A 20,043-nucleotide genomic window follows, 5' to 3' on the forward strand; every position below is an offset into this window, starting at 1 on the left:
CTCTAGGGAATCTAAACTGGGGCTAATACTGTTGCGGATAATGACAACACAGTCATAGCTCAAGGCTTAGCAGTTCTGAAAGGCAGAGAATGACACCAGAAGAGGAATAAATCCATTGTCAGGCCAGGCACTGCTGTTCCGTTTAGCAGCTGAGGAGCGCATCTGTGGCTGGTATTGCTTACCCTGCCATCAACATCAGGTCTCTTTTCCTGTGGGTCAGAGAACCTCAGTTTACCCAGGTCTCCATTCACTCGTTTCTCACATTGTTTTGGGAGAATGAACACCAGCCTGCCCTGAGGGGTGGCTATTACATCATGACAGTCACGGTAGGGAATCCCACATTGCTCTCCCAATCACTGTGCTCAGTTCTGTGAATAGGCAGAGCTGGGGTTTGTGAAAGACTCCCTTCCATTTAAAGAAAAGATACTGGAACTGATGGACACCAGATATGATGTGATTTTATTTTCTCGTATTTGGAGATGGGAAGTCAAAAGCACAGTGTCAGCAGAGCTGATTTCTCCCAAGGCTTCTCTTCCTGGTGTAGACACATGGTCTTTTCAGTGTTCACAGAGGTACCTGATTTTTTTACATGTCTTATTTTTTTCCTTTTATAAGAATATCAATAAAATTGAACTGGGACTCTCTAAATGCCACCACTCTGTGAAGGGCTTCAGCCAATAATTTCAGTGTGATACAATTCAGCCTACAACACAACTCACAGAGCATTTAGCATAAGATGGGTGGTGGCCGTGCCCTCCTTTAATTCCAGCACTTGAGATGCAGAGGCAGGCGGATCTCTGTGAGTTTGAGGCCAGCTTGGTCTACAGAGGGAGTTCCAGGGCAGGATTCAAAACTACAGAGAAACAGTCTTGTAAACAAAAGAGACCAGTTAGTTCACTGACAATGAAAGGGATTGGTGGAAAGAACCTGAGCTCCAAATATAAGATGACAAAGATCCCCATAGTGTGTCAACAAATTGAATTGGCATCTATCTAACTTGAAGTGGAAGACATCTACCTTCAATCTAAGAACAGCGGAACAAATGACAAAGCATTTCACGTCATCCCTATTTTTAGACTGGAGAGCTGTACTCACGTACTCTGTAACATGAGGTTACAGGAACGTTTCTCATGTCCGGGGAGCAAAGAAGTGTCCTCTGACAGCATTCCTCAACAACAGTTTGATAACTTGAGGGGTCTAGTGATCATTATTCACAAGAAGATTTAGGGTAAGTGGAGACAGATCCAAAGTGTGCCAAATGAGGAACCTTGTATTTGAAAAACATTTTCTTTTATTCCTTTCATATTATCTTCTCTCAACCCATGAAAGACAAGTATTACTGCTCGGACAGGTCCTTAACATAAAATTTAGAAAGCTAGCAGCCAGGCTTTGAAGGTTTGGAGATAAGGAAAATGCTATAAAAGTTTTATTGCATAATGTTAATAGAATGTTATAGAATTTTTAATCTTATTTTTATTGGTTTACTAAAATATCTTGCATTTACTGAGGTCTTGCACAAAATTTCTTTTTCATGTATTCTACTTAAATTAGCTTGTCAGATACTGAAGACTTACTTTGATTAAGGAAGACTAAGCTGAATTTTCTTTGTTCAAATAAATAACGAGTTGAAGACAAAGTTGTGGTTTCTACTTGCTATAGACAGGAATTACAGATTCTTAAAGAAGCATGTAAGTAAACACAGCTATCACACAGAATCACAGTCTGGTCGTTATGACTCTTTCATCGTGGTGATCATTTAGCCCAGGTAGTAATAAAAAATAAATATGGGGAAATTTCATTCATCTATAAGAGAAATCCAAGATAGGAAAGGAAAATATCATGAAATGTCTGGAGTTAAAAAAATATAAAGTGAGTGTTTGGAATAGCCTGCCTCCAAACACATTTCATCATATTTTTTAAACCTGCAGTGATGAGGATATTGTCTTCAAAATAAAAAGGGAACAAACTTTCCCTGGAAACCCACTGGCCATGCTGGCCAGGGAATGAGAGAGGCAATCTTCTCTTTTCTTCCTGTCTTACAATTTCCATTCGCCAGTCTTACGGCCAGCTTTGTAGCAGACCTCAAGCTGAGGCCTCTCCTTCCTTTTGCCAGGGGACTAGACAGATCTTTTCTTACCACCTTCCTCCCTCACCCCATCCCTTTATCTTTACCTGCAACACCCAGAGGCACTCCCTCCCTGGAGACCTGTTGGCCTCGCTAGCCTGGGTGTCAGGTAGACAATCTTCACTCTGCATTCTGTTCTCGATTTCCAATTCCCTGTCTCACCCCCTGCCCTGTAGCAGACACCTGCAGGAATCTGTCTTCACCCTCTTTCTCCATCTCATTGGGACTCCACAGATCCTTGTGGCAGAACCAACTTCCCTTTACTTCTATGGACCCTCTCAGTTCCCAGTCCTTCTAGCTTATCCCCATTTCTTCCTATTAGCTCCCAATACAAAGAAACACTGTCTACCCTGGACCCGTAGTGACCACACCTGGCAGATACTCAGAAGCACTCTTTACCAGGCAACCCACAGTAACCACAATCTCCTAAGACCCAGAAAAGACCACAGAAACCAAGGAACAGAAAACCCTCCCAACAAAGACAACACATCAACAACTAGAATTATAACCATCCCAAACCCCGATGCAAAGATGTTAGTGTAAAAGCACAATCAGTGATAATCAAGACACCACGTCTCCACTAAAGCCCAGAAGCCTACTACAGTAGGTCTGGAGAAATACAGCATGGCTGAAGCATAAGAGAAAAACTTCAAAATAGCTATTATAAAAATGCTCAAGGGCCTTTAATGATGATATGAATAAAATTCATTAATGAAATCTATGAAGACAATGAAAGGAAATAAATCAGTTCAAGACTCGAAAGTGGAAATGGAATAACTAAAGAAAACACAAACTGAGGGAGAACCGGATATAAAAAGTTTAGGAATCCGAACAGGAAGCTCAGAAGCCAGACTCACCAAAAGAATAGAAGGCATGGAAGAGAGAATTTCAGGCACTGAAAACAAGACAAAGGAAACGAATACCTCAGTCAAAGAAAATGTCAAAAAAAAAAAATCCAGGCACAAAACATCCAGGAAATCTGGAACACTATGAATAGACCAACTCTACAAGTAATAGGAATAGAAGCAGGAAAAGCAACCCAGGTCAAAGGTCCAGAAAATATTTTCAACAAAATCATAGATAAAAATATCCCCAGCCTAAAGTTGAGATACCTTCAAGATACAAGAAACATATAAGACACTAAACAGAAAAGAAATTTCAATTGGCAAACAATAATCAAGGAATTAAATATACAGAATGAATAAAAATATTAAAATCTACAAGGGGAAAAGACCAAGTAAAATAAAGCCATATCTATTAGAACAAGCAACTTTTCAATGGAAATTCTAAAAGCCAGAAGTGCTCAGACAAATGTTCTGCAAACTCTAAGAAACCACAAATGCCAGCCCAGACTATTATACCCAGCAAAACATTCAATCATGATAGGGGAAAAAAAAAGACATTCCACAATAAAACCATATTTAAACTGTGTATATCTACAACAAACACTGTTCATTAATAAGTTTCAACATTAACAGTCCCAATTCCTCAATAAAGAAACAGAATAACAGATTGGATTTAAAAACAGAATACATTATTTTTCTGTATCCAAAAAACAGATCTTACCATCAATGATTGACATCACTTCAGAATGAAAAAAAAAATATTCCAAGCAAATGGATTCAAGAAGCAAGTTGATATAGCCATTTTTTTTTAATTTTTCGAGACAGGGTTTCTACGTAGCTTTTGGTTCCTGTCCTGGAACTAGCTCTTGTAGACCAGGCTGGCCTCTGCCTCCCGAGTGCTGGGACTAAAGGCATGCGCCACCACCGCCCGGCTGATGTAGCCATTCTAATATCTGTCCAAATAAACTTTAAATCAGCACTATTCAGAAGGGGTAGGAAAAAAATCCTATGTACTCATCAAAGGAAAATCCACCAAGGAAGTAATACAATTCTAAGCATCTAGGCACCAAACACGGGGATACTCAAGTTCATACAGGAAACACTACTACAGCTAGAATCATATGTTGACACATGGTGCAGATGGGTGACTTCCCCACTCACAGGTCATTCAGACAAAAACTAAACAGAAATGCTAGAGCTAGATGATTTCATAAATCAAAGGAACCTAACAGATATTTATAGAACATTTCACAAAACACAAACGAATAGACTTGCTTCTCTGCATCTTATGGTGCTTTCTTCAAAACTGACCACATACTTGGGTGCAAAGCAACTCTCAACAGATAGAAGAAAAAAATGAAAAAAGCACTCTGAATCCCACCTGACCACCAGGGATTAAAGCTGGGTATCAACAACAAAAGGGAAAAAAAAGAAAAGAAAAGAAAGCCTTAAAAAAAAAAACTCATGAAAATTGAACAACTCACCACTTAATGAAAAATAGGTCAAGAAAGAAATTAAGAAAGAAAAACATTTTTATGAAAATGAAAATATAAAATATCCAAACTTACGGGACACAGGGAAGGCAGCTCTAAGAGGCAAGCTCATGGCACTACGTACATAGTTTAAAAAGTTGAGAGATCTTATTAGTAACTAAACAGCACATTTGAAAGCTCTAGGACAGAAAGAAGAAATCACACCCAAAAGAAATAGGTAGTAAATAATAATCAAACTCATGGCTGAGATCAAGAAAACAGAAAAAAGTAAAAAACAATAAAAAATTTAATGAAACAAAGATTTGGTTCTTTGATAAAAATCAATAAGAATGAAAAACCCTTACCTAGCTAAAAGACAGAGAGAAAATATTCAAATTAACAAAATTAGAAATGAAAAGGTGGATATAACAGTCACCAGAGAATTCTAAGAGAATCTCAGGCACTGAAGACAAGATAAAAGAAATGGATACCTCATTTAAAAACCTATACTTAAAAAACTTATACTCCACCAAATTAAAAAATCTAAAAAAAAGAAGAAAATGTTCTTAATATACATCACCTACCAAAGCAAAATCAAGATAGGATACGCAATTTAACAGACCTATTTAACCCAGAAAAATTTAAACAATAATTAAGTCTCCCAACCAAAAATAAATAAGTAAATTAAAATAAAAAAAAAAGCCCAGGGCCAGATGGTTTTAGCACAAAAGTCTACCAGACTTTCAAAGAAGAGTTATTCCCAATACTCCTTAAATTATTCCACAAAATAGAAACACAAGGGACATTGCCCAATTCCTTTTACAGGGCCACAGCTAACCACATAAAGATTCACTAAAGAAAGAGAATTACAGACTAATTTTCCTTAAGAATATTGATACAAAAGTTCTCAATAAAATGTTTGCAAACTGAATCAAAGAACTGATCAAAAAGTTACACTATGATAGAGTAGGCGGCATCCCAGAGATGCAAGGATGGTCCAACTTACGTATGTCAATACAGATAATTCACCATATAAACATGAAAGATAAAAACATAATCATGTCATTAGATGCATAAAAATCCATGACAAAACTCAACACCCTTCATGATAAAAGTTCTTAAGAGACATGGATACAAGGGACATACCTCAACATATACATCTTTCTTAATATATATCACCTACCAAAGCAAAGGTAGGATGAACATAGTAAAAAAAAAATGGCCATTCTATCAAAATCAATATAAAGATTCAATGCACTCGCCACCAAAATTCCAATATAATTTTTCACACAACTTGACAGGACAATTTTTCAGCTTCTTATGGAAACACACACCCGCCCACCCAGCACCACCACCACCACCACCACCACCACCACCACCACCACCACCACCACCACCACCACCAGGATAGTGAAAACAAACTTGAACAATAAATGAACTGCTACATGGATCTGCAAATTTTTCGCACGCTGATTAACCCCTTCGCCGACATAATAATCCAAATCAGACCAAATCAAACAAAATTAGAAAAAGCCCAGCTATAATGGATGACAGAGCTCCCAGGTGGCCTTCTGGGCCCTCAAAGAGGAGATATGGAAGGAAGACCAAGAAACAGTTCAAATACCCTGTGGGAGTGGTCTTGAGCCTCTCTGGGGAGGGGTCACCATTTGGCAGGTTTTCTTGGAGGTGGAGTCTGGACTGAGGCAACTCCCAGAGGAGGGGGCTTTGGATGGAATTTTCCACCCAAACATTCCGGACTCTTGAATATATGGAGATCAGGGGCTGAGGTAAAGCCTTAACCCAAACATTGTAGACTCTTTGGGTGTAGTGATGCAGGGAGGCGAGTGGGGGTGGGGGGTGGGGGAGGTGACACTTCCAACCAAACATCTCAGACTCCTTGGGTATATGGATGCCAGGGGCAGGGGTGATGCTTCCAACCAAACAGTATCACCCTCCCCAATCTCAAATTGCATTTTAGAGCCATAGTTATAAATACAACATGGTATTGGCATTAAAATAGACATGTTGATCAATGGAATCAAATTAAAGTTATGGAAATACGTTTACAAACCTATAGACACCTGTTTTTTGTTTGTTTGATTATTTTTTATTTTTATTGTGATTGCTTTATTTTGCTTTTATTTTACAAAGCCAGAAATACACACTGGAAAAAAAGACAGTAATTTTTTTTTTTGACAGTGACAAAGATGGTTTATTGTACACGAGTTACAATTGGCCAGAAGTGAGGACAGAAGTAGTCCAGAACGCCATAGGTCCAGGGCAAAGGGCCAGCGGGGCTGTTGTCATGACGGCAGGCGGTCTCTCGGTGGTCTCTGCGAGCAGGTGGTGAGGTCGTGGGTCTGGAGACTTCTTCTGACTGCAGCTCAGTCCAGCTTGTCCCAGCATCCCGGCCTCCAGCGTCCCTTACTGCTGCTCCTGCGGCCTTCGTGGGTGGACAGGCGAGTTTACTTGGACCTCTGCCTCACCTTTCTTCTCTTGCGCTTCAGTCTGTGCATTTTCTTCTTCCTCCACTTCGCTCTCATGGTGCAGGGGTGTCAAGGAAGATGGCGCTAAGGCCGAGAGCAAGACAGTACTTTTCAAAAATTGGTGCTGGTCAGACTGGATGTCTGCATATAGAAGAATGCAAATAAATCCATACTTACCATCATGCACAAAACTTACCTTAAAATGATCAAAGACCAAAGAGCAGTCAGGGTTTCCTGCCCTAAGTTCCCCCATCCTCCCCTTCTCCCTTTTCTCTCCCCATCTCCCCTTACCCCCATCCCACCCCACCCCCAAGATCCCAATTTTCTCCCCGGCAATTTTGTCTACTTCCCATAGCCAAGAGGATAACTATATGTTTTTCCTTGGGTTCAGGGAGGGGGAGAGGAGTAGGGGGAGGGGGAGAAGGGTGGGAGGAGGGGGAGAAGGGTGGGAGGAGGGGGAGAAGGATGGGAGGAGGGGGAGGGAAGTGGGAGGCTGGGAGGAGGCAGAAACTTGTTTTTTTTCCTTTTCTCAATAAAAAAAAATGATCAAAGACCTCAACCTAAGTACAGATATACTGAATCTGATAGAAGAGAAAGTGGGGACTAGTCTTAAACTCATTGACACAATAAAAGGCTCTCTGAACAGAAGACAAAGAGTATGGTCACTGAGAACAATTAATAAATGGGATTTGATGAAACCAAAAGCCTCTGTACATCTAAGGGCAGCATCATTTGGACAAACTCTCAGAGCTACAGAATGGGAAAATACCCTTACCAACTACATATTCAATAGAAGGATAATTTCTAGCATATATAAAGAACTCAAAAAAAACTGGACACCAAGGAAACAGATAACCCAATTAAAGTATGGGATGCAAATCTAAACAGAGAATTCATGGTTGGCAACAATAAAATAAGACATACACTGGATCTTCTCTTTCCAGTGCCGATCAATAAATCCTTAGACCAGTGGCCCACACTTTATCTAAATTGTGATTAAACAGAAAACTTAAAGAGAAGACTGTAAAATAAGTCCCCTTGTAGACCATCTGTTACCAAAGGATCAGATATGAGTATGTTAAAGGATCAGATATCAGTAAGTTAAAATCTGAATTTTCTATTCTCTACAGTTATCTATCAAGTTGCTAAAGCAAGTAGTTAATCTTAAAAGATATTTTCACTTCCGAGATCCTTTGTGTGAATTTGTGACCTAGACTAAAAGAAAAAGAATATCCGAATAAATGCTTCCTATCAGCAAAAATAGTGTGAAGACATCACAGTGAAATCCATTATGTTAAGTTACACCTGTTAGTCGAAAACAAATAAATAAATGTATCATTGTGGATGACCCAACATTGTCTCCTTCACATCTGGTGCAGACCCATTCAGGAAATCTATTACATAGCCATGCAAATTGTATTTACACATAAACACAAATTTGTGTATAACTAATATTTGAAATATGACTTGTAACACTAGAACCATATTTTTTGTATTGGAGTAGATGAAAAATAAATAAATACTGATTACATTTGGTGGCTAAGTTCCCGTTCAGTTAAGCTGTAATAATTTCTTTTAATGCCATGGAATTTTGTAGGATTTTAAAAAGTATATAAGCTATTATTTTTGTCCTTATTTTGAAGCATAATTTATGCCAAGAAGTGAAAATGACTTTGTTCCTTTATGGTATCAATGGGAAAAACATAAGCTATTCTTTTCTTCTTGCTGATTTAATTGATACATTTACAAATTTTTGTGTTTTATTGGTCCATACATCTGTTCTTAATGTCTCTATGAAATTGATATTACATCCACAAAATTAAAGCTTTTATGAATAGCTCAGAAGCAACCCAAATGCAATATAAACATTGGAACATGGTTCTTCTCATGGCTATGGATGGGGTGGAGCCCTTGTTCACTCATGATAACTCTGCCAAAGAGGTCCAAAGTCAGAGGCCCAGAGTCAGCATTGAAGTTTAGCATCCCCCAAAAAGCTAAATATCTCCAAACGTAGCAATTTTCTCAAATAAAATAAAAAATACTTTGATTTTATTCTGTTCCTGTAACTTAGAGTAAGTATTTCCAAAAGTAAGCTAATAATTTCTAGTAAAAGTTCCACATCATCATTGTAAATATCAGATAAAAACATCTTTAAAATACACAACTCTTTGAGGCACACAAACAAATATACTGGGCAACTCAACAAGCAAATGATGAATAATGTTCTAGAAACAGAGAAAATACATTTTGCTATCTTTGGAATCATGATTGAGTCATAACAGTCTACCAAGAAATAATTTAGAAAGAAACTTACAAAAAAGAGAATTAAGATATGTCAAAAATTGAGAGGGAATTGATTTGTTCTAGAATAGTAAGCAATCATTTCTAATGTAGTTTCATATTTTGTCATTCCTAGTGCATATTAATTGCACAATATTAATGTGTTTCTTATTAATACACAATATATTAAGGTGTTGCATACTGTACACACTGGCCTTTGTTCCCAGCCACCCTTTCCCACTCATCCCAGTCTCTTTGCTCTTTGCTGGTGTCTTCACTACCACCTTCAGGTTATATTAATTTTGAAAGATTTTCCAGCCTCCACATAGCTCATGTGTCTTTTTGCAGTGGTTCACATGCTTGTCAAAAATGCAGCATTAAATGTCTCTCCTTTAGCCTCTCTGATGACTGCTCCATTACTAACGCATAGGGACTCAAAATCCGCAGTAACAGTCATATTATTTTTTGTCCTAAGATGAATGTCCTTTTTTTTTCTTTTAGTTCTAGAGATTGGACCCAAGCTTTCATTCATGCTAAGCAAGTGCTCCACGGCTGAGCTAACCCAGCTTCTCAATGCAGAATAACAAGGGAAGTGATGTCTCAATGTCAGTTTCAATAGTATAAGACTTATGAACGTTGTTTAACTTATACATTTTTTTTCTAGTTAGATAAAACATAAAACTACACATTCTGAATTGAGAGGGCACTGGGCACTCTGTAAGGATGGAAACTGCCACCATCATCTCTCCTTTACTCCTTCACTCCCCGACGAGTCCAATCCAGGAAGGGCAACAAGTACTTGTTTATTGGTTTTTAGTCCTGATTCCCTAGTAGTTCCTCTTTAATGTGAGAAATATCAAGTAACTTGAAAAAATTAAAATACATAAAAGATGTGGTCCCATAAATTGGTTCCACTTGTTAGAGAGCAATTTGACTCAACATCAAATACCTCTATAACACTTTATTGAGGGGAAAAAATGAATTTCAGAGAAATATATTCCTAACATTTTTTAAAGAATTTGTTTGCATTTTGTGGACGTGAGTATCTCATCTACATGTGTGTATGTGCCCCATGTGTGTCTGGAGTCTGAGAAGATCAGAAGATATCTCAGCCCCTGAAACTGGAGTTTCAGAAGGCTGAGAGCTGTTATGTGGATTCTGAAAGCCAGACCTGATTTTTTTGTGAGAGCAGTGAGAACTCTCAACTACGGAGCAATCTCTCTACCCTCCATAATACCATTGTTAATGGCTGAACACACGTGAAACTAAACACTTTTATTGCTTAACACATACACGTGTAAGGAAAAATGCACACATACAAGTGGTCAGCATGAAATGAGGAAAGCGATTTATATTGGAGATTGAGAAAATCTGTTCAGAGAAGAAAACTATAGAAATATTTGATTGTATCTGTAATGTTTACATTTTGCAACAAGTGATAGACTTGGGCTGTTTGTCACAGTGTTTCCACCTTTGTGGGATTCTGAAACATCCCATGATTAAACAAAGAAACCAAGACTATTCAGCTTAAAGCTAAAACAAGTGGTTTGGTCCTAATATTATTAACAAGAACTAGCTGTTTTCTGCCTTCATAAATTGAGTTTGAAATTAGTTACACAAGGTTTACTTTCACAGTTTAATGAGATTTTAAATATTACCATAGGTTACAAAGAAAAGTTTATGGGACTCTTTCTGAACATCTTGACAATAGAGCCAGATCCTTATCTTTCTTGAGCATGGGTGGCCCTGACTTAATGAGCTACATTTCCTCCTTATTAACCTCTGGCCTTCCGAGCATAAGTGGAAACTAGTAATACTGTGATTGAGGAAGCAGAGAGAACATTTATGAGTGCAAATAGTGAAGATTAAATCCCCCAAAGCAGACAAAATAATAAACATTTTAGAAAAATGATATCTTCTTTCATTTTTAGTCCATGATTCCCAACTACGAAGCAGACTACATAAATCTTCAGTGTCTCTTCATTCAAAGTTCTAAGTCATTTTTTTAATTTATGTATTGAATCTTCTGGGAAAGTACCTTAGAGATACTTCAGCCAAATGACCATCAGTTGAAAACATCCTGACTTTTCATTTTTACCTTTCTGTATCCAACACCAGACTAGCTATGTCCATGATCTCATTTATTGAGACAGAACTGGATCTAACCTCACATCTGGAAATGGTCTTGAATCAGATAAGATTTAATCTTAATTTCTGGTGTTTTTGGACAATAAACCATGTTCCCAGACACCATATTACAAGTTTACAGAACTTCCATTTCTTCACTGCCATTTACCAGTTAATAGTGTGTAGTAATACGAAGCAGCGGGGCTGCGTCCCCAGCACCCCGGCTGCCTGGCTAGCTTATGCCCGAAATAACAACACACAAACTGTATTCATTTAATCACTGCTTGGCCCATTTCTAATCATCTGTGTAGCGCCCCTAGGTGCGCTTACCGGGAAGATTCTAGCCTATGTCCATCCTGGGTCGGAGCTTCACTGCGTGCGTCTGCCTGGGAGCTGGGAGCATGGCGTCTCTCTGAGGTGTCTGCTCCTGAGAGGAGAGCTGTGGAGTCTGAGCTCACTTCCTCTTCCTCCCAGCGTTCTATTCTGTTTACTCCTCCCACCTATCTTCTAACCAATGAAGGCCAAGCAGTTTCTTTTTATTTAACCAATGACCTTCCTCCATCAATAGTGTTTAGGTTTGTTTGGATGTAACCTTCCTGATGTATCAAAATGTAACCTATTTTGATAAAAGTCAGTTTGTTTAAATGAATAAAGCAGGTTTATGCTTTTCTTCCTTGATGCTTACTTACTAGGGTGAGCCCAGTACTTTAACTAGTTAAAGAAAAGAACAGCCATGAATCCCAGGATTTTAAATTAAATTTCCACAAAGGCCAACTTCTTAGATGATTTCCTGGTCAACTTTGACAAAAAACCAAGGGGAATTCCAACACTATTAGGCATTTTGGCTGTTTTGTTCTTTGTTGTGTTTCTGGGGTCTAGAATCCTGGCCAGTTCAAGAAAGTGGCTCAAAATATATCTGATGAATAAATTCTTCCTAAAGATTCTAATATCCCCTTATTTCTATAGATATTTAGATTTTGATTAGTCTTTTTTTATTCCCACTAGATATAAAAGTAGCTCAACTATTCACATGGTAAATTTATTTTTTAAGTGTTGGTAGAATTTGGGCAATACAAAATTGCTCTTTGGAAAATTGTGGTTGTTTTTATAATAGTACATATTTTAAAATTTCTTGTAAATTGTGTATATACGTATGACTGGGAGAAAATAATATGTTACAAATAGTTGCTCATGTCCATAGGCATTTGATAACTGTCTAATCTCTTCCTTATAGGTCTTCCCGCAATACTAACTGTCATTAAATTCTTTTGTGATACTCTTCTAGTACAGTGTGCTGACAGATCGATTTCGTTTGCATGCAGCAGTTTTATGGTAGACATATTTGAAGAATCCTTCTAGAATCCTTTGGGTCCCTAAAAGAGCCCTATTTTTGTCCACAGTATGAAACTTAGATGATGATACTTTAAAAAGAAGAGGCCAATCGATATCCCAAAGACCCCAACCCAAACCTAAGATTCCAGTTGATAAATGAATTGACAGACAAGGTTTAAACAATAAGAGATCTGAGATTTCATCCTACATTAATCTGTCTTATGTTTGTTGATGATGTACAAGGTTATTTATGGGCTTTTCTCTTACTCTTTAATATGGTGATTTGAAGTTCTTGTGAATTATGTGTGCCTTTTCCTCCTGCATTTCAACAGCAGGAATAAAGAAATTATCAAAAGGAAAATCTATCTGCTACAAACCAGTTTGCTTACTTTTTATAATGAACTTTCCTTTAATTTCTGTCAAAATTATTTCTGAATTCAGTAACAACTAAAACTTTAGTTTTCACATATTTAAAGAAATTCATGGCTTTACATCCCCAAATCAGAAGCTTCTTGTCCTTTTGTTTAATATTTTTCTTTTTTGTTTCTTATTAAGTAATTTTATAAGATGAAAGCATTTATAGTTCATATGTTTGAAACAAATAGGTGTATATGTTTAATGTGTTCAGCATATTCATTGTTTTTAATTAATTAATTAATTTATTTATTAAAGATTTCTGTCTCTTCCCCGCCACCGCCTCCCATTTCCCTCCCCCTCCCCCAATCAAGTCCCCCTCCCTCATCAGCCCAGAGATCAATCAGGGTTCCCTGCCCTGTGGGAAGTCCAAGGACCACCCACCTTCATCCAGGTCTAGTAAGGTGAGCTTCCAAACTGCCTAGGCTCCCACAAAGCCAGTACATGCAGTAGGATCAAAAACCCATTGCCATTGTTAAGAATGATCCCAGCACCCACTCAAAAACCGGAGAAGGTGTAGCAGCCTAATTGTGGTACCAGAACTTGGGACCAAGAGACATCCCCAAGACAAGCTAGCAAATTAGACTAGCCTAAATCAGCAAGCCTCAAGTTCAATGAGAGACCCTGACTCAATAAATAAAATGAAGAATGACTGAGAAAGATGCTGGATTGCAAGTTCATGTCTCCTCACATATACAAAAAGTACACAAACATATATGCTCATACATGGAAACACACACATTATGTACAAATAGATATTCAAAATCAGAAACCAAAACAAAACCATAATATAATTTGTTTTAGAGGAGTGAGGTTCCAAAGCAGTCAACAGTGGGACTTTTGTCATCTTGTAGTTTGAATACAGTGTAACAGACTGAGAACACCTCATTATGTACCACAGAGAATTCTTCCTTGGGCTGTGATTGCCCATTGCAGGCTTGGTGAAATACCTCAGATGCTCTCTGCAACATTTTTATCACCCTAGTGCTCAGAACGGACTAAGACAAAAAAAATCCTTTTTTTAAGTTAAACCATTTTCAAGGAAATTCCATACAATTATGAATCAGCTCATCTTCCACGGCAAAACATAGCTTCCCCCAGGCCCTTCGCCAACTCCAAACTGCAGCAATAACAACAAAATGACCGATGGATTTTAGAATGATTCACAGTCTGTAAACAAGAGGGCCCACTGTTTCCTCTCATGGTCCTATTAGCCATGGTCCCCAAAGAAATAGTGTGATTATGTGGGTGTGTTTGTCAGAGGGAGGAAGGGTTTATTTTACGTAAATATTTGGACTAGCAAAATCCAGTCTGCCTGACAGACAGCAGGCTGAAGACCCAAAGAGTATTTGAATAGTACATCCTCGTTCTGGAGGAAATCTTCCTTCCTCGGGGGACTTTGGTCTTTTTCTTTAGAGACCTTCAACTGATGAGCTCAGTAGGTAAAAGCACTTGTTGTACGAGTGTGAGGACCTGGGCTTGAGTCCCCAGACTCCATGTAAAACAGGACATGGTAACCTGAATGATTTTAATCTCAATTCTCTGGTAGGGACATGAGAGACAGGTGGAATCTCTGGAAGCAGGCAGGCCAGTTGACTTGGTGTATGCAGCATAAGACAACATGGAAGGAAAATACCAAAAGTTGTCCTCTGACTATACACATGCACACACACACACACACACACACACCCTTCAACTGACTAAACAAGCCCACCCATGTTACAGAAGGTAAGACTTCACTGGGACATCTAAACTGAGGTTTGATCCAGGACTCCATAGCCTAAGTTAGCACATAAAACTAAACATTAAATGCCCAAACTAAGTAATCCTCACTGATTATTTACTAAAAATGCTAACACACCCAGCATGTGTCAGAGAAACATAGTCTTTACGTAGTTTCGATAACAGAGTGTACTTTTCTCCAGGTGCTCAACTTTTCTCTACCGCACGTCAGAAACAATTAAAAATCTAGATGTCCTTCATTCACTCCAAACCAAGAATTTGGAGGCAAACAGATCTTCTGGAGCAGTTTCTAGGTAATGCTCTACTTAAGGGAACCTCTAGAATACTCTGATTCATCTAGATTCTGGCTGACAGCGTTCAAAGACAGAGAAACACAGAAGATATGCTATGTTTATACATCCGTTCATTCTAGCACAACTAGCTTATGAAAATTCAGGAGATGTCATTTGTAGCTAGAAAGTGACTCAGAGTACCCTGGGAATGGAGTGGAGGGGAGGCTTGCCTGTGCAGGGAGGAAGGAAATGGCAAGAGCTGTCCAGGGACCTACACACTCAAGCTAAGGTGCTATAGCATGGTGGATATCAGAGAGGGTCAGCTAGATTTAGACTCCTTGTCTACCATTAGCTAGCTATGCTAACCAGAGAACATTATTTAAATGTTCTAGTAGGTTCATCCTTTACAAAAACATGATTTCCAAAGCTCCACAGAAGGATTAAATACAACAATATATGTAAAATACCTTGCATGAACACAGTGGTAAACAATACTAATGAAGATAATGATGTATCATTACTATATCATGTATTAAGTACTTTGATTTGCCCCTAGTGCCTACATGGGATTGGTTACAAATGTGAAAAGACCTCGTCTCATGGAAAGAGGAAAAAAGAAAATGATTTTCTTAAAGATAACATCGACGTTTTTAAGTTGTTACAGATTTAAAATGTGAGCCAGGAATGATGTTGTTTTATGAGGCATGGTCTGTGAGATGTAACTCAGGGCAAAACGTGACCCTTTTAGACAGTTTATTCCAGGAGACTTCAGTATCCCAGCAAACCCAAGCATTTTGGTGTTAGCAAGGCATTGTATGTGTTAGGCAAGCTCTCCACCAACTGAGCTACATTTGCAGGCTGGCCTAGATCTTTTATGAGTGTCATCTGGAAGTAGCATTCCCATTCTAGAGTGACTCCTGCTGTTTTGGGTGTCTTTGTGCCATCCCTGTTTGTCTAAGTCGTGCGGACATGTTTATGTTTCCTTGGGGTCAGAATATGTCTTTATATTTCTGTGCAATTCAGAAGCTACAAAATTCAGCAAAAGCGAATCGAATGGACAATGTGTATTACATAAGTAAGACTAATTTTAGGCTTTGGTATCAACTGATTGTGGTATAGCTTTAACATACCCCAGCTTTTTTTAACTGACTGCTATTCTTTGTCTAGGGGTGAAGCCTCATGGACTCTTTCCTGTCCATATTAGCTAGTCTCTTAGTGTCATCTTTGTTCCGGTCATGTTTAGGCAGCCATGTGACGAGCTGTCATGGATGTTGTAGACGGAGACTGCTCATTCATTTCCCAGCCACTCAGACCTGAAATAATCACACAGAAACTATATTAATTATGCATATTTCTAGCTAACTCTTACATCTTAAATCAACCCATCTCTATTAATCTGTGCATCACCACAAGGTTGTGTCCTACTGGCAATGTTCCTGAGGGCTCTGGTGGGAATGACTCTCCTTTTGCAGCTGTATGGCATCTCTCTGACTCCACCTACTCTCTCTATATATCAGATTTTCTGCCTGGATATCTTGGCTCTGCAATAGGCCCAAAGCATCTGCTTTATTAACCAATGGTAATAAAACATATTCACAGCATACATCAAGATGTTGCTTCTGACATATCTAGGAGACAAAATCTCATAGTAAAGTCCATGGAAGAATAAAGCCATTGGTTACCCATACCAAATGGTCATAGACAATACACTGGAAAATGTAAATATACAAGAACCACTACATAGAATGAGCAGGTTGCATTTATGTACTTAGGAATATGTATGTATATATTCCTTACATGTTGTTGTTGCATATATAGATATGTGCATATATAACAGCAATAAAGGAAAAAGAGGCCATGAATTTGACAGAAAGCAAGGTAGCAAGAATATGTAGAAGGGTTTAGATGGAGAAAAGAGAAAATGAAGTGATGTAATTATATTATAAGCATGCACATATGTATTAGAAATTAAAAAATAACACATGGTAATTTTATGGGAAACTTTAAAAAATGTTTTATGATATGATATCAATTTTTATTTAACAACAAATTGTAGTAAACTGGAAAAATACTTTTCCTTTTAAGAAATATCAATTTTATTCTCTTATATCAAAACAAATAAACATCCTTTTGATCTTGGTAAGTGTAAATGCACAATTTAAATAGAATTAAAGATTACAAAATGCTATTGACCAAACTAGAAGCCTAAGTACAATGGACAATTCTACATGTGATTGATTGTTTCTGCCCCTAACCTTTAATCTACATGAAAAGATGTGATATTGACTTAGATTGGAATAATTGTCCTTCCATGCCCAGAGCTTGGCAGCCTTTTGCTTACCTTTGATGCTTAGGAGCCATGGATAGCAGAGAACAAATTCAGGCCCAGAGGCTAAAAGATACTATTCAGCCCTTGCTCTATAAAGGTAATATTCAACCCAAGCAAAATCTACCCTCTCTGCACCCACACTCACCCGGTCTCTATGCCCTGCTCACTATATGTCCTGGTTTATTCAATGTCTGTGGTAAAATAAAATATGGTTATATATTATTAAACTCTTTGAAAACTATAAAATATCGAGCACAATCTAGATGCCTACAATGCATGTTTGAAACAATTTCATAAAGAAAATGAGCTTCAAATGCTGTAGGAATTCCTACTCCCAATAGTCTTTAAGTTATCCGCCCACTTGGATATGGCCTATTATACTATAAATGCCAATGGAAAGCACACGGTCACCATCTCTTCCGGGGTTGTGATTCAGTTCCTGTTTCCTGTTTGTGCAGAGGACTGTGATCTAGTCTACTCCTAGATAAACAGCCCTTTATTATACTCAATTCTGAGCTGGTGTGGGATTTCTTTTTAGTTTCCTTCTTTATTCAAACAATAATTGCGCTTCATTAACCTGCTCATTCTAAATGCAGTAAACAGTGGCAATCTCTTCCATTTGCTTTCTTTGTCGTCTTTATGTGTAACCCCTCCCCTTTTCTTACTCCAACTCAAGTGAGATGTTCAGCCGCACCTATTTTGAATCTAGTCAAAAGCACAACTTACATTATGAACCAAACCTAAATAATGAAACGATGATGGAGGCCAGTGTTGAAATGATGATGCGCACTGATTAGTGCAGTCTTGGGAGAAAACATTCCATGCTACAAGCTCAGGAATCTATATTGCTAACAACTGTGCATTGTCTTCACAATGTGTGGCCATCATAGAGTTATTAATTTGCAGTTAGCAATATGCCTTGATGGTAATTTCCCCATTGTCTCAATAAGTCATGTCCTTTATTATTTGTTTCTATTTTGGGCCAGAAAAGGTAGATATAGTAATTGCTTTCAATGCAAATTTAACCTCAAATATATATATATATATATATATATATATATATATATATATATATCCTCAAATTTAACCTCAAATATATATATATATATATATATTGCATATTAAATTTGCAAGAGAGTATAAAGAGAATACATTTTATAATTTCTGTTGTAGTAAGTATTGGACCTTGGGCTCATCCATGCTAGGCAAGAGCTTCACAACTGAGCTTTATCCTCAGCCATGTTTTTTTATATTGGTTGTCTCTATGAAGTCCTGATTGCCCTGGAGCTCACTACATAGTACAGGCTGGCCTTGAACTCACAGAGCCTCCCTAGTTCTGGGATTAAAGGTATGTGCCACCAAGCACAGCCTTATCCATAGACTCTGTAATTTACTTTATTAAATATCACATTTATAGCCAGGAATTTGGGGTTTGATTAGTTGGGCAGATCTATATTGAATTACAACAAACTGAATCACAACAAAATATTATGATGTCTTTAACATACTTATTTATTCCTTCAAACATATTTTAAGGAACATTACCTTGACACCTCATGCTCAATTATTTATTAATGAAAAATTCTACATAACCTAAAATTCAATATTCACATTTTAAGGTAATAAAACTTTATTTTATATCGTAACTCGGACTATGAATCTCCACTAAATATTCTCATTAGCTTAACTCAAATTTTGAATAGAATAAAAATGCTGAATTCTAAAATGATCCTGGGTGCTTTAAATATTCATTAGGTGTGCAGAAACAATTGAGTTATAAGTTTTTGCAAGCACAGAGATGAGATAAACATGTTCTACAGAATCTGTGCTATTTCTTTCTTCAACCAGAACCACAAGTACATGTAGCAGTTATGTTTATTGCTGCGATAAAAATAACTGACCCAAGAATCTTAAGAAAAGAAGGACCTGTTTTGACTTATAGTGTCAGGAAATATGTAATACATGGTGGCAGGCGGGGTACGGTGGCAGGCACAGGAAGTACTTGGTCTCATGGCCTCCACTGTCAGGATGCTTTCTCCTTTTAATCCAGTCCTGAAACTCTAGCCCATGGCACCCATATGGTGAGTCTCCTACCTCAATTAGTTAACTGAGAGAATCCCTCCTAGATTTACCTGGAGATTTGTTCCCATAGTCATTCTAAATTCTATCAAGTTGACATCAAGGTTAACAAGACAAACACCTTTCTGCATCTGGTGACTTGACCACATTTTTAATTCTTCAACACCAAATGGGACAGCTACTCTTTAAGATCATATAAAATAGCAAAGATGTGAAACTCTCTTTCCATGTCTGTCCTAGAAACTTTTCTATCACTGTGATAAAACACTACGATCAAGGCAACTTACAAAGGGAAGAGTTCATTTAGAGCTTAAAGTTTCACAGGATGAGTCCAAAATCTTCATGGTGGAGAATATGGTGACAGGCAAGTGGGCTGGGTGCTGGAGCAGTAACTGAAAGTTCATATTTTGAGCCACAATCACAAGGTGAAGAAGCCAGGGGAGGCTGGGAATGGAGCAAGTCTTTTGAAACCCCAAAGTCCTCCCTCCCAAGACATATCTCCTCCAACAAGGTCACACCTTCCCTTCTTTCCCCAACAG

The sequence above is a fragment of the Microtus pennsylvanicus genome, chromosome 1 (assembly GCF_037038515.1).
Source record: "Microtus pennsylvanicus isolate mMicPen1 chromosome 1, mMicPen1.hap1, whole genome shotgun sequence".
NCBI lineage: Eukaryota > Metazoa > Chordata > Mammalia > Rodentia > Cricetidae > Microtus > Microtus pennsylvanicus.